Source organism: Falco peregrinus, chromosome 3 (genome assembly GCF_023634155.1).
Source record: "Falco peregrinus isolate bFalPer1 chromosome 3, bFalPer1.pri, whole genome shotgun sequence".
NCBI classification, from domain to species: domain Eukaryota; kingdom Metazoa; phylum Chordata; class Aves; order Falconiformes; family Falconidae; genus Falco; species Falco peregrinus.
Genome location: NC_073723.1, coordinates 105,482,272 through 105,494,738, shown reverse-complemented (window position 1 = coordinate 105,494,738; position 12,467 = coordinate 105,482,272). Strand labels below are relative to the sequence as shown.

At 52.2% G+C, this 12,467-nt stretch overlaps 1 protein-coding gene across 2 annotated transcripts in view; it reads right to left on the bottom strand.

Annotated features, from left to right (window-relative positions):
* AGRN (agrin) overlaps window positions 1-12,467 on the bottom strand; it is a 128,875-nt gene that overhangs the window by 106,736 nt on the left and 9,672 nt on the right. The gene's annotated exons all lie outside the window — the stretch shown is intronic.

The window sequence follows — 12,467 nt, the reverse complement described above, 5'->3', positions numbered from 1 at the left end:
CTGTAGCTGCACACATCCTGGGCCTGAAGCTTCCCCATACCCAAATCTACCTTTTACCCAATCCACTTAGATATACATCCTCCAAGACTTCCAAATACCAAGCTGGTGCTCTGCTTGCTGCAGAGATGCCCTGTAAGAGCTACCTGGCCTTTGTGATATGGCTTACTTGGCACTACTGAAGACAGCCCCCAGGCTTTCATGACCCATTAAAAATGAAGAAACAGGTTGTTTTCTGCAGAGAAGCAGGGCTGTGGTAAGGGAGAGGGAGCAGCAGGCTGCAGGGTGGGGTATGGGGCAGCAGGCCACCTGAGGGACACAGCACGAGGTCACTGCATCCCCCAGGTGCCAGCCCAGGCAGAGTCCACCCCAGCACAGCCTGGGAGCAAACACCTCTCTCCCAAAGCCCTGCATCCAATCAGCCTGCCTCTGCTGCACTGGTATTCCAACCAGAAGGCAAACACAGGAAGAAATAGGAGACTTTTTGCAAGTTTTGGTCTCTGCTTAGTCTGGGACGAGTTTGTTAAGGCGGCAACCACACTGAAAGCAGCAGAACTGCTCACCTAGAAGGAGCTCAAGTGGCTCCTCATGACAGTTTCCCCATGCAACTGCCAGGAGCTTCTACTGATCCTAGTTTATCTCTTAGATAAACAGCATCAGTTAAAACAATTTGCTCAGGGATTTTATCACTACATAAACAGACAGCCCAGTGTAACAAGGAAAGCAGAGAGAGAAACTGGCTGTAAGCAGGAGACTGACAAATAAAACAGACAAAGCCCCCTTGTTTTCTCAAAGGCTGACTCCCCAAGAGCACAACTGTCCCAAATGAAACCACAGACTATCCCATGCCAAGCTCTCACCAACAGGAATGGCTCCCACAGCCCAGTCAAAAGATTTTGCTTGGATAATAATCGAGGAACAGAACTCTGTTCCAACCCCATACCGCCGATAGATCTGTTCATTTGTAAAGGTTTCGGGTACCAACAGAATGAGAAGTAGAAGAAAAAGGATGAGCCCAAATGGAATTCCCTGGCAAAATATCACTGTAGACAAGGTGGAGCCACAGTATGATCCTGCACCTCCTGTGGCAGAGAAAAAGCTCCTGCACCACGTTAAAAATGCAACTGAAAACACTGAAGAGGATCCCAATTACATAAATGGGAAGGCCCCCAGGGAAGAGCAGACTCCTCAGATGCTTGCCCTGGTGTGTAACTGGACTGCAGCACCCCGTGGCACACAGGCACCCCACCCCCCAGCCCCTCTCCTGCTGGGTGTCTGTTTCAAATGCAGCCATCCACGAGTTACAGGATCAGTTCTGAATTTAAAGCAAGGACCTTTCTGGTCTGCTGCACAACACCGGCCGCTGGGTTTTCCCCAGCAATCGCATACTAGCATCTAAAAATCAATGCATGTCCTCTTCTACCAGGACAGCCAAGAGAAAGAAGGCTGCAGCGCTTGATGTCGCAGGGACCCAGACAGGAGATGACCAGCAACAAGAGACCACCCCACTCGTGCTGGGGAAGGATGCCACCCCTGCCTGCACCCCTGGGTGGTCAGTGCCACCACCGGTGCCGCGCCATCGCCCCAGCACAGCTGGGATCACCCCGCTCCCCACACCAGCCCTTTCCTGCAGGCAGGCTGCTCCTCCTACACCTCGAGCAGATCCCGACGAGCAGGGTTTCTCCTGCCAGCCTACCTGGCTGTGCTATGACTGGAATGCTGCCCTGGCTGCCCGCCCAGCTGCTGCCCGTTAGCACAAGAATGGATTAAGGTTTATCGGCAGAAAGGTGCAAGGCAGAGGGCTGGTACTGCTGGCAGGCAGTGCCCAGCCGAGCCCAGGGAAGCACCACTGGCCAGGGCTGGCTGCATGGAGGGACAGGGAAACGGCCTCCAGGGCACTGAAACCCAAGGAAAGGGTCCAAAGCCACCCCTGCCCACCTACTGCCTCGGCTCTCGTGGGTTCGAGATGCACACCTCACACAGCACACAGTCACTTAGCTCCTTCCCAGGTGGTTTCTTGCTCAGCCTCTGCTGGCACCCATGGGAAACACTGCCCAGGGGATGAGGCCGGGTGAGCCCCAGCCCGCCCTGGCCCTCGGACCCCCAGGCAGAGCCCTGTGGGTACCGCTGTGGGCACTGGGGTGAGGGTCCCAGCACTGCTGAAAAGACAACAGAGCAGCCCCCCCCCCCCCCAGTACCGATGAACTGAGCCCCAGGTATGGAGGCACAGCTCCCAGAACATGCTCTAACCTCTTTTAAGAGTTTCTACTTTCTTCCCAATCTCGGATGATTTTTACATTCCACAGGAAGCAGGAACCTCACCATGTTATGTTAACATGTATGGTGAGAGCATGCAGAGCTGAAAATACACCTTACAGCTCCAGCTGGTCAACTGGCTTTTTTTGTGTCTGTGCCCATCGCTGCCAGCTGCTTCCCAGGCCACAGGGATCAGGAAGGTCTGTCTGCTTGGGGCTGTCCTGTCTGAGGTGGGAAGCCAGGATCCAGCCCGCCCGGTGCAGTCAGAGATTCATCCAGATCACTTTTACACCCTCACCACCACTTCTTTGAGGCTGATGCTTCCTTTATAATGCAGATATTCCTTGATTTTACAGAAGCATTTGAAGGCCTGAACTGACCCAAGGCCCCCAGAGCACTGTTGTTTTTTTTTTTTTCCCAGAAACAGAGTGAGACATGGTGCTTCTTGGCCAAGGAGAACAGCTTCAGAGCCAAGGCAATCAAAATTTGGCAGCCAAATCAGAGCTGGCAAGCAATGTATTGGTTGATTTTCCATCCTCCGCCCTCCAGTGACTTTTTTCTTCTGAACCCCAAAACTGCAGAAGTACTGCAAGTGCTGGGAGACCACAACTCACTCAACCCTTTGGTTACCGACACCAAGCACCTGGCAGTTTCTGTTTGGGTAGGAGCTAACACATGCCCAGCCAGGCGAAAGGCTTTGGCTACAATCCTCCACCAAACATTGCCACAACACAACAGGCTGGGAAGAAGTTTAAAGACTAGTTTTGAGAACATGAAGTTAGCCTCAGAATGGGGGGTTGAGTTCAACACCACATGGAGCGCACACACCAGGGGCAAGCTGTTACAAATCAACTCTGATCATCCCTCCTGGCCTTTGGGTTGTGCAGCAGGAGGTGTCCTTCCAGCCTGCAGCTATATTTCAGAGGAATAGATAAATTTCACTGGTGGCATTTATGCTAGAAGGAAGACACGAGCTAGCTCCAGCTGTGCTCTCCTCAGCTAAAGAGCAATTTCAGTGCCTCTTCTATTTGCCTACCCTTCCAGACCAGCAAGGATGCTAGGATTTTACACTGCAGAGAAGAGAACAAGCCTAGGTACAACCTAGCAGGTGGGTAATCAGTTATCCTGAGCTTTCCCCTTCTACTGCTGGCAGCCATGAGCAGCCCACCGAGTTAGGACTCCTGAGTCCCATCCCCTGCTTGGTCACAGACTTGCTCTGCAAACTGGGACTGGACCGTATTGCTGCTTACTTACTGTACCTGTCTCAGTCTGCAGAAATGCAGACAGCACTTAGGGAATTAAATGGCTTGTTAACATGGGCAAATTGCTTTAAAGCCTTTAAGGAAAAGATAACTGCTTTACACCATTCTCCAACAAATTCTGAGCCTCTGCACTTCCCTCTCTCCCCAGGAGACAGCAGTTTAGATGAGGCCAATTCCAACCCAAAGCACCCCTGCACGTCTGAAGAGAGTTGCAAGCTGGTCTCCATGCCTGACCAGCCCCACTCACCTGAACCATGGAAGTGAGGACTAAATACCCAAAGAGAGGCAGTGCGTTTGGGAGCAGAGAGATCAGCAAAACCTCCCTCAGCCTTTCCCTGTTCCCTGTGTTTTAACCAAGTATCACCCACAAATCACAGATGCCAAGGCACAGCCAGTCCTCCAGTTCACTTAAGCTAATTAGTATCCCTGCAAGACAGAGAGCACAGTGGTCTAATATTAGACAGAAGATGCACTTACAGCCCATCAAGATGACACAACATCCTCTGGGAGCGTGCAGTTCTCTTCCAACATCCACTGCTATTCAGGGGAAAAAAAAAAAAAAAAAAGGATAGGAAGAGGCAGCCTGTCATGGAAGATGTTATAGTTTGTCTCCTGAATCTGGAGAGGGGCTGCAGAGCCATTTTAACCTGCTTTTCTTCTCCCAAAAAGACAGCCTGAGAAAAGATAATGGAATAAGCAAACTACAGAACCAGGCTACAAGCAAAGCCCAGCTGTGAAAGAGCATCTCTAGCTTATGAACAGTGAGTAGATGTGCTGGTCCTCTTTCAGGGCAGAAATCCACTAAACCCAAGAAATCCAGCTAAATCCATGTGGCCTCAACTTGAGGAGGAAAATCCACTGCCTAGTTACTCTACGAATGACATACACAGGCTCCCCTCTGCAGCAAACGCCAGCCACTGCTCCTGCTCCCCCAGCCGCTTAAAGACCCGGTTACAGCAGGTTTTGTTGCAAAACACATTTTACCAGCAGGCTCCTGCATGAGCCACAAGATCTCTGCTGCCTGACACTGCCTCTGGGATGGGACAAAGTAGCTGTGTGTCAGCACAAGGCAAGGCAAACGGGGACTACATTTTACTGAGCAGAGAAAGCAGCTGTCGGGTGAAGCCGCAATATGGACCTAAGGAGGCAAGGGGAATTAACAGCGCTGGGATCTGGCCAAGGCACAAGAGCTCACAGAGACACTGGTCAGCTCAAGGCCTCAGCTGTGATGGTGCTAGAAGTCATTCATAAAGCAACCAGCAACACCAGAAAGCGGATGAGATACCAGGTAGGCGAGGGCAAGCTGAGCAAGACCAGCAATTCACAGGGGCTTGAGGCAGCACCAGGGACATAGCCCAGCCCGTGCCGCTCCACCACCGGCCACCCTGTTCCACTTGCCACTGCCGAGTGTGGGAAGATTAACGGAGACTGATGCGGCTGCTGGACACAGAAGAGCCAGGGGAGTAAAAAATTAGAAGGAAATAAGAAAGAGTGGTTTGAAACCTCACACATTCTTACTTTGTAGTCTGTGCTGCAGCCAGACTGAAATTAGCCAAATTGAGTATGAATTATTGAAAGCACTAGAGTCCCATTTCCTTTGCTAATCAAAGAAAAAGATTTCAAGGAGCTGAAAATGTGGGAAGAGAAGCAGTTTTTTAAAGGGGGAAAAAAAAAAAGAAAAAGGCATGGCTAGAATGGCTTTTGTAAGGAGGGAGCAGCCTGCTGAGCACTGCTTACCTCCCCCCCACAGCCCATCGGGGAGGGGAGGCTATCCATCCTGTCCAGGGGCACAGGGCTGCTCCGTCCCCACCCTGGCCACAGCACATCAAAGAGCTCTCCTGCTCCTGGAAGTCATCCCAAAGGAATGCAGGATCTTTGCGGAGTGTTTAATAAGATAAACAGACCCAAGCCCCACTCTCGGGTAAGAATTAGCACAGAGCAAGCCCAGGCGGGTGCCGGCAGTTCCAGCAGACGCCTGGCAGCTCTGACAGGCAGATGCCCCTGGGCTCGCGGGCAAAGGCTGGTCCGTCCGGTGCTGCCCATCGCCTCGCCACGGCGCAGCACAGCCCAAAGGCTGGGGCAGGTCAGCTCTGTCCTGCCCACCAGCAGAGCCCAGCTCCCAGGCTTTATCTGGAAGTCAGATGAGTACTAAGCCATTTCCCTCGTATCCCTGCTGCTGACCTGCGTGCCCATACGCCCCAGCCCTGGGCTGGAGAGAGTCCACAACCAACAGCACAAACCCTGGCTGCACCAAAGGGAGAGCTCTGCCCACCTCGGGCCACAGGAGCCAGCGATTTGCAGCACAGAGAAACAGAGCTGAGATCTGCCCCTGCCAGAAAGGCAGAGCCACTCTGTCCTAGGTGGCTGCAAATTGGTTACAGCATTAAAACAATCTAAATTCATACATGTGACTGTCTGGCTGCACTCTGCAAGCAGCCACACCTGTACATTTAATTTACACTTCCAGCACATACAGCGTGACAGGGCTGACTGCTCCCTCCCATGTTTGATGCTGTGCAAAGAGATACAGAGCAGACGGGGAAGCAAGTGACAGGGAAGGTTTGGACAGAAGCAGTTACAGCACAGCAACACCTCTTGTTAAAGTTACAGATTTGTGGCCTGGTGACACTGTGACCAAAACCAGTATGTAACAGTTCACACCGCACAGGCTGCCTGCAAAGCCTGGTGCCACAGCCTGCGGCACCAGCAGTGCTGACCTCCGTACGTGAGCTAAAGCGGTGTGGGCCCAGGTGTAGAGAACAGGCCCCTGACCTCTCACCCAGCTGGAGGAAGAAGGGAGGGACGCAGCTCCCCGTTTTACATGATGGCTCCAGGATGAGGTGGGGGGATGTCAGAGAGAGGCAAGGAGACAGAAAAGCTGCACTCAAGTCCTGCCACGTGTGGACTCCTTGATAAACCGGTCAAAACAGTTCTGCAAAGCCAGGAGATGCAAAGAGGATGAAGGAGATGCTAGAGTCAGAGATCTGCAGGCATTCAGTTTAGGAGATGCTCAGAGGGAGAGATTCAGAGCCAGCCTTGTCAACAGGAACAGTGATGCCTGCCAGTAGGAAGCATCACTGGCACCCACTCCCTGTCACCCCCGCAGCGGGATTTCCTCTTCTGCCACCCCCAGCACCACCACCAAAGGTTTCACATGCCTGCGGAGGAGCTCCCTGCAGCAACCCCCTGCCTGGGAGCACTGCAACACAGCTCTTGACAAGTCCCCTGAGCACGGCTGGTGCTGCACAAACATCCTGCAGCGGGAAGCACCCAAAGGAGGCTGCAAGGACTGAGCATGGGACATGGAAATGTTTCTGACCAGGGCCAACAGGAACTCATACTACCTTTTCCACCCTTCTACCCCATGTCTGTACAAAAAGGATGAAACAGGGAGAATGCTGCTTCCTTGCACATTCCCACCAGTCAAGAGGTAACATACCAGCCCCAGACCAGCGCTGATCAGTATCCAGCAGTTCAAGAGGAAAACACATGGCAGAAGGACGTGCAAAGATTGCCAGAGCCCCCAGCAGCAGCTCCCCCTCCGTACCACGGCAGACGGCAAGCCATGGTCCCCCTCCAAGTTATTAGTGGAGCAAACAAAGGAAAAGCAGAACCAAGAGCACATGGCCGGGGCCCAGCACTTGTCATAACTGCACAGCCAGCACCACCAAGAGATACACCGTCTGTGCTGCTGACCGAGAAGCCCTAGCCGATCCCATAGAGAAATGCAGCAGGATGTGCCAGAGTGGGAAGTGGGGCCAAAGAAGCCTTCTCAGACCAGTAGCCTCCCACACCAGATTAAAATTCCATAGGAATTTGCTAAACAAATCTACTCTCTTAGCTACTGCCATAAACCCATGGGATGTTTTGCATTACTACCATGCAAGGCAGGGAGGAAACAGACCCTTAGGCTTGGCCCACGCACAGGGCCCCCCACGCTAGCCGCAGGAGCGCCTGCTGCAAACACTGCTCCAGCCAGCGCAGCAGGGTCAGGGCTGCGGACAGGGCAGGCGGCTTCTGCAGCATCACCCATGGTACCCAGCTCCATCGCCCCGAAGTGCCAGCACCTCCTCCATCGGCACACCCCTGCTGTGCCCGGCCCAGCCTGACATAGCAGCCCTGTGAGGAGAACTGCTCCAGCCCCAGCAGCCAGCTGTGCTGCCCCAGTGCCTGGATGGGGAGGTGGGAAGGGGTCCCCAGGAGTGCTCAGCCGTGGATTCTCTCCTCTCAGTTTACTACATCTTAGAGCTGCTGGCTAACTCTCTCACCCTCCCGAGACAGAGGTGTTGATGCTGTTCCCATTATCTTCAATTCAAAACAGATCCAAGAAGGGGAGGGAAGGAAAGAAAAACCTTCTTTAAGAAGAAACCCACACACTAACCCTCTTCCTGCCCCCTCCCTCGCCTGCTCTGAGGCACAATGAAATGCCAGGGATGGATTAAAAAGAAATAGTTGCAGGGGTGGAAAAGGGCTGCAGAGACCAGAGCATGGGAAGTGACCACAGCCCAAATCACCTAACACAAACCCATGCCAGCAATTTCCTTGCTGAGAGGAGCCCACTATGCATGCCTTACAGTCTCTGTAAGGAGTCTGAAAAGAAAATTTTGCATGGGCTGGTTTACAAGAACAAAACGTCTCAGTTCCATGGAGGCAGAGACCTGAAAAGAAAGAGGACAGAATAAAAGTGAACAGGCAGAAGACAAAACAGAATGGACAGTGGAACTCAAAGGGAAATGCTTTCAAAGCAGTCCCACTCCCAAGACGACATGGGAGAACCAAGGCTGCCGGGTGGATGCAGTTCTTCCACAGGAGTAATTATTAGGGTCGCCCCAGAGATGAAAAGTCAGAGGAGAGTTCTGGACTGGCTAGAATCAGAATTTCACTAAGAGCTAAGTGACATTTTTAAACATATGGAGCATCTGCAGCACACCGCACATTGAAGACAAGCCAGAGCAGCTAGCTTAATTACAGGCATCTATATGGAAAAGTTTCAAAGGCCTCTGTGCTGTCCTCACAGCAGCACCCCAAGACAACATGTTGCCCCCCACACACACACCCCAGCTGCTAGGCTGGGTGACACACAGCACCAAAGGTGACCATCCCAGCACAACACGTCCCCACCTCGCTGCCCACCCAGAGGGAGCAGCCCCAGGCCCACAGCAGGGCTGGAGCAGGCAGCAGGGGAGCTACGGAGGAGCCCCGTGGAAGCACGAGCACAGCACTCGCCCCAAGCACTCTCAGCAGCCAGTCCAGAAAGGGTTCGAGACAGCTGCTACAGGTGCACATAGTGGGTCAGTCCTCAGCCTTGCTCTCACTGCTGGGATGATTCCCATCGGGGAGGCAGAGATTGCCTGCGCTCTGCCCCTAATGCAGGCACATCCATCCTTACCAAAAGGCTTAACCACCCCCCTAACATGGTTCATAGGCCCTATTTACCATGTCACACGAAAAGCTGCGGTGACACTGCATTAGTTAAAGCACAGAGCAAGAGTTTCTTGAAGATGTGCTGGATGCGCTGCTCTGGGATGAGGGTCTCAAGCCGGTAGCAGGACCTGTTGCAACAGCGTGTACTGACTGTACCCAATGCCAACAGGTTTCACCACACACCATACTTGTGAAGCCAACATACATGGCTTCTCCCCCGAAGGTTCAAAGTCCACACACATCTCCAAAGCTAGCCAAGCAGTCTCGGCTGGGGCAATTGCCCCAGCGCTAATGTAAATTGTGCCACAAGCAAGGCACTATTTAAGAGGAGCTCTGGGTTCTCATTAACCAAGGCCCTAACAAGGGTTTAATCTGAACTTCCTTCCACCCAGACAGCTCAGTGTGGAGTCACACAGCCCCTCCCACACTATACACACACACAAAAAAATCTTTATTTTCTTCAAGTACAGTTGCGATCAAAGTGAAACATGAGACACAAACAGGGGAACAATCTCTCAGGGATTAGTCGGTGCTGAACTCCAGAAGAGCGCGCTTGATGGTGCTGTCAGGGGAGAGCAAGGGGAGGAAAGCACTGCACCTTAGCACGGAGCCGGCCAGTGCTGCGCCTGGGGAAGCTCTAACACCTGGACAGCGACTCCAGCCCTCCCCATGCAGTACCAGCATCCACAGCACAAATACAGCAAGGCTGTGGCTCATCAGGCTAATTCTTTCCCCAGAAAGCCGCATCCAGATGTCTTGAAGAACAAGAGGAAATCCACCCCCAGCACTGTGCAGCACCTCGTGCTGCTCAGGGCCAGCTCCCCTTCCGTGCATTCTGCCACGGAGGCACCAGAGCAAATGTCCTTCTTCACCCGGGGACCCAGTCCAAGCCTGTGCCCCAGCCTCCCGCACAAGCCCCAGAGCTGCTCCTCAGCCTTTCAGCACCAAAACACACCCTCAGTGCAGAAGGCAGTTTGCAGAGCTTAACTGAAGTCTTTCATTTTGACTACAGCTGGTCAAAACATTTTTACCACAATTAAGTGTAATCAAAACACACAGTTTTTACTCTAAATCGGAGCTGTTTCACAGAGATGCCCTGGTTTGAACTTCCCTCTTAGACAGACAAGATTTTAATGTCTAGGATTTTTCCAAGCTGGAGTGACAGGAGATGAAGATACTCAAAACGTCAATGTTTTTCCACTCAGGTGCCACCATTCTTCCAATTCTTTCTGCAAAAGCACTCAAAGGTTTGTTTTTAAACTCTAAGTGCAGCAAAGAGCAGTGTTCTGGGCAACTTTGCTTTGAACCCTCCTGTGGGGAGCTGATGGGTAACAAGTCCTGGAACTAAATTCTCAGACTCAGAGCTCAGCAATGGTTCCCAGGGTGGCAGAAGCAGGTTCTCATGCCTGGGTTTGCATGGCTTCCCAGAAGCCAGCAGGCAGCTGCCCTGGGTGAGCTGAAAGGGACTTTCACAGACCTCAGGAGAGGCCTGAGCTTTGGGTAGGGCTCGAGGGAAACCGAGGTTTTGGCGGTCAATTTGTTCCATGCTATCTACAGCAAACCTGGTAGCACACAGCACACAGGATACTCACATAACAACCAGGCTTCCGAGATGTGGGAAGAAGAAAAGCAAGTGCACTGGATATGACAAGCAAGGTGGGTTTATCAAGGCAAGGGAAACAGCTGACAAGCCAGCTGGATGCCAAAATAAGAATCACTGCATCTCCCCCAAGCAACACCTTTTGACCTCCTCGAGACACTGGTAACTCAAGGTTGCCTTGGTTTTGTAATTTCTCAGCAACACGCAGTCCGGACGGGTCTCCACCGGTTTGGAGAAATCAGGTCCACTGCACCTGGCAAGTTGCCTGTGGGCTGTTTTCCAGCCCTCCCCAGCCCCTACTCCGCATGCTGACAGCATCCCAGTGAGCCTTCAGGAAGAGGGGTCTGCTTCGCTAAAGGAAGCAAGCTGTGCAGCAAACAATCTTCAGAGAAGAGAGGAGTCCCAGAAAGAATCACCTGCTGCCTGGCATGCATCAGGAAAGGTTAACACAGCAAGGAGGAAAGATAAACCCACCTATAGCTATACGGACCTGCAAGTTAAGTACCTGGTAAAGGAGAGTTCAGACATGCACAGCTTTAGTGCCTTCAACTCCCTTGCACAACAGCATGGGAGCCACACCAAGCAAATCTTTCCATGATACCACATCACAGGGCATGCTTATAGACAGACACATCCAGCTACAGCCCAGTGCACGCAGGCACTTCGCACCTCTCCCCTCCTGGGACCAAGACACCAGTACTGCTGCAGGATATAGCAATGCTGGGAATGACCGTCCCATCACCACCCCAGCCTGCTGCAAAAAGAGCTGTCCACGGCTAGAATGTGTCCCCAGCTGCAACAGGTCCCAGCCCAGCTCCAGCGCAGCCAGCCCCGACACACCACTACACAAACAGTTTTGAGTTTTCCCCCACTAAAGGCAAAAGCAGGAATGAAAGGGTCCCAATTCCACATCGAATCTACGGTATTAGAAGGAAAACTAGACCTCCCCTCATCTCCCAGGGGCCTTAAGGGACAAAATCCTTCCCCACAAATGGGAACCACCCAGCTCAGCCACCCCAGCTCACACCCACTTCGTGCAAAATCAGCATGCCAAAGAACACAGCAAATCAAGTCAAAATTCTTCCTAATGTTTGCTCAGGTTTAACAAAAAAAAAAAAAAACAAACCCACACACACATTCTTTCTCCCCCCTCCCTCTCCACTAGGTACAAGGAAGGAGCAGGACTGATACATTCCAAGTGCAATATGAGATATATACAGATACATATGTATTCAGGTAAAAAACCTCCTAAAAAAAATGCCTTACAAAACCCACTTGAGACAGGCACTTCTTGTGAGCTGCTCTGCTGAACTAGCTCTCTCCCAGCCTCCCAGACAGAGAGCTCGGTCATTTACCTCTGTCAGCATTCACAGCTGGAAAAAGGGGTTATGGCCTCCCCTCTGCACATCCAAGGGGAGGAGGGAGCTGATCCGCACGTTTATTTGTTGCCTGCACAGAATTCCTGCATTCCTTCCCTTGTTTACTCATCTGCTCTCAGGACACACTCAGATCCCAGCAAAGGGCTTTTGGGGCACGACATTCCCCCATGAGCTTCGAGCTCTTGCTGGAACACAGGACAAGCATAAAGTGGGGAAGAGAGAAGCCAAAGAATGGGTTGTTACAGAAACGTTTTCAAGGTGGTGGGGCAACAAGTAGAAGCAAGTCTCTCCAGCTCTGCTCTCCATGGAGGCACATCTCCACACCTGGAGGTCTAAGACACTATTAAAAAGAGCACATATGGGCTGTCTCCCCCTCAGCTCTTCCCAACAGCTATGTTGTTACACCCACAGCACACTAGTAACTCTGCCATCCTCTTTGCCATGGCCACGTCAGCACTCCTCACATTGTCCCACAGACAGCTACAAGTCAACTCACCTCATCTGAGCTCTTTCGGGAGCAGACACAAAGGTTCCAGAGAGGTTAATGTA